At 37.9% G+C, this 3,745-nt stretch overlaps 1 protein-coding gene across 3 annotated transcripts in view; it reads left to right on the plus strand.

Annotated features, from left to right (window-relative positions):
* The window catches only part of filip1l (filamin A interacting protein 1-like), a 78,227-nt gene that overhangs the window by 59,542 nt on the left and 14,940 nt on the right, over positions 1-3,745 (plus strand). The gene's annotated exons all lie outside the window — the stretch shown is intronic.

The raw sequence follows: 3,745 nt of genomic DNA on the forward strand, positions 1-3,745 counted from the left end.
GACTAAATACTTATTTTCCCCACTGTATGTAGCCTGACGTAAAAACATTTTGCTAGACAATGTCAAACATTGAGAAGTAGGGCTGTTGTAAACGAATATTTTAGTAGTCGAGTAATCTATTGATTATTGCAATTAATCAAGTAATTGGATAAAAAAATTACAAAATAAAATATTGGTAAATCTTCCATAACACCACTGTTACTATCGGATATCAATATCAGTCCAATTTTTCATATTTGAGCTTCCCTAAGAGTTACTTTTTTGTAGTTCAGAAAATTAACCTGTAACAATAATAGCTCACTTTCTAAGTTAACCTGAAGAAAAGTTATGCAAAAATCTTAAATTATATTCAAGTTAATAATAAAGAGCCAGGTTCACAAATACACTTATAAAAAATGTCTAAAATCCAGCTTTTAGTTTATGTGTTCATCTTCAGTGAGTTTAACAGATGAACTCTCACCTTGCCCCTTACCTGTCAAGCTTTGGGTTTGAGAATACGGGGAATGTTGCTTGGAGTGGGTTTGGGGTTGTGGGGGTTGGGGGCAGGTGAACAAACAAACGTAAGATGGGGTGGAGGGGAGGAAATAGACCAGAGGGCAGACGAATGTAAGTCCGAGGACCGATAGACCAGGGGACGAAAGTAAGAATGGGGGGGAGCAATACGGGATATTTACGGCACCTTCATTCATCACACTCAGAAACTCATCTACCAGCGATGTATTGCCACGATGATTTCCGCCACCCGTTAGTTCAGACCGGGGTGATATAAAATTTATTGTGCAGTTCATCCATAAAGCTACACTACACTGTAAGCATCAACTGCTCAGCTGCCCGCTGTGTTCAGTCTATCTGCTTACCTGTATAAATACTCCTGCAGTGCTCTTCCCGACATTCACTTTGAACCCACAGTGCCCAGAGGAGAAAGGCTGCCAAACTCCAGGCATCGCTCCAATCATTTAAAGGATGCTTATAGGTGCCCCAAAAACAATGATAATCTGGGCATTATCATCAATCAATAAAATCCCCATGGATCGAACTTGAAGATTGGACGTTATGCCACTAACACTTAGCTTTCGTTAACAACGGAGAGGTGGAAGTCAGAGCTCAAGTAATTGGATAAAAAATAACTTTTTTTTATCCAAAAAAAAGTAATTTTTTTGGGATAAAATACACGTGTTCCAGCCGTGTTCCTGTGCTAAATAATAAAATATAAATTAACGTTGCTTTGAGGCAGGTAAATTTTCCTCGAGGAATTTTAATAATCGAGGTACTCGAATCACTTGAGGAATTGTTTCAGCCCTATTGAGAAGTTTTAATTATTATCAAACGTTATCAAATACGGTGTTTTAAAGCTACAAAAAATACCTCAGAAATATACAGAGCCAACCATGAGAATTAACTCATTTAAAGTTTAAACTCAGTTTCACACAAACACAAAGACCCTAGCATAAATGTTTGGCTGTTGAACAGTTCTAGCTAATTTTCTAATACCAGCTTTACAAATTTTTTACATTACATTACCAAGGCACATTAAAACAAACCTTTATCTTGGCTTTTTTCTGTTCTTCCTCTTTCTTTTCTCCCTCCCTGAAGAATAAGTCCTTTTTTAAGACATTGTTTTGCTTATTTGACTTCTGACCGGAACTTTGGACGTTTGAATGTGCTCTGCACATTGCACAGCAGCTCATGATACCGGCGAAGCGTGCGGTACCTACCGCGGCCACCAGGCCAAAGATCTTTTTTTTTTTCTTTTTGTCAATAAAATAATGATTTCTACATACATTATCAAATATATATTATTGTAAAAACAAATCACTTCATAGTGAAATTGTGTGTTTTTGATATTATAATGACATAGAAATTATTACTAATAATAATAATAATAATAATAATAATAATAATAATAATAATAATAATAATAAGCTCACTGCTTAGTTTGCTTATGCCTTAGGCTGGCCCTGATCTGTGTTATAGAAGGTGATTGTAGCCATTTTTATACAAGTTTTTGAACAACTCATGGTTTTTGAAGAAAGTTCTGACTTTGATACATTTGGCATTATTGGGCTGAAATACACCAAACATCACACTATTGACAAATGAAGCTTGGAAGAGTAAAAGTATTTTTAAATGGCGACAAATTAAACATAAACCCCACACTAGTTGTACAAATGAGCTCCGTTTTGGCAGTAAACATTACAATATAATATTTTACTCGCTGTTTTTGAATATCCAGTTCTTATTTCCCCGTTTGGCAGCCGTCAGTGAGCGACATGACACTGCACCCACGGCCCTGACATCATATATCACTGAGCTTCTCTGAGGAGGTTTCTGTTTAAACTGTGGAGCAGGGAGGAATTCCTTTAATTGCAAAGGGAAAAAAAATAGAAAGAGAAGAAACAGGGAGGGCAGGCGGCAGCGGTAAAGGGTGAGGGGCCGGTGCAAGAGGAACCCCTCAATTATGGGATTGTTCCATGCCAGAGGGCTGTCTGTGTGGAAATGCCTGGCAGCTGCTTCCCCCTGGGGGATGAATGTGCTCAGTGGCAGATGCCCTGACCGGCTTACACATCGAAGCTGCATCATGTGTAACACACAGAGCTCTAACACAGAACCATCTGGTCAAATTAGCCATTAAAAATTACAATTCTCTTCCTAAAGAACTGAAATCGGTAACCTATACCTTGGTGAGCTAAAGTGTCAAAATTAACTTGCTCATGTTGTGTTTTCAACACAACACTCCATGCTGGAGAATGTCTAATTTTTACACCAAGCCTTGCTGCCCTTACGCTGCTGCTGTCATGGAAAGAACTACGTCCTGTGATTTAGCAGCTGGTGGAACCTCCATCAGCAGGAACTGCTAGTAATCACTTTACGGCTTTATCACATCCACAATATTTCCTTAGTTCCATGGGGTTTGCAAAGGTTCCAATATAGAGTATGGACTTTGATTGGGGCATTGCAGGTTCTTGATTTATTCTGTTGGGATCATTGTCCTGTTGGTGGTTGTAGGATTCATTCAACTGTGTTGTTGGCAACCTACTTTTTTAAGCCATTTCAATGGCTTGCTGTGTTTTTTCTTAAATTTGGCATTGAACATTACGGCTGAAGCCTGGAAATTCTGAGAGGGAGCCATTTGTTTCATTACTTTGAACATTTGAGGTGAACATCCTTTATTGTTGACTCCTAGGAAGATTAGAAACTGTCCTAAATGTTTAAAATTGAAAAATCTCTAACTTGAGAATGATGAATTTCCTCTTTATCCCCTAAAATACTTCACATCTTGTATTTTCTGAGGAATACTCCTGCTTCTTCAGAGGTATTCACGTTGAACATGATCAGGCTAATCAAGTACATTTGACTTCTACTATTGACAAGTACATTTGACTTCTACTATTTGCTTCAAATTTAATGGAAAAAGCAAAAATTTGCTGTTTTGATCATGGCAGCATATCTTGAGCTGCTCAAACATCCTATAGTTGAATCCGCTTTTCTTTTCATATGAGATGTAGTTGGCAACAAGAGAGAAAATAATAACCATGCATAAACCATGACCCCCAAAATTCTGCTGTTTTATGATGTGTTAAATTTTCTGTGACATAAAGACTTTACTCCTTGTTAAGGAAGAATTTTTAAATGAGTTAACTTTGGAAAAAAGTTTGGCTCTCTCTTCCTCTGGATCCCAGGTCTTCTCGGCGGGCCACTTGTAGCCACAAGGAAAACAACGTGTGTTGACGTCACAGAATTACAG

This window comes from Poecilia formosa, unplaced genomic scaffold (genome assembly GCF_000485575.1).
Source record: "Poecilia formosa unplaced genomic scaffold, Poecilia_formosa-5.1.2 Scaffold749, whole genome shotgun sequence".
NCBI classification, from domain to species: Eukaryota; Metazoa; Chordata; class Actinopteri; order Cyprinodontiformes; family Poeciliidae; genus Poecilia; species Poecilia formosa.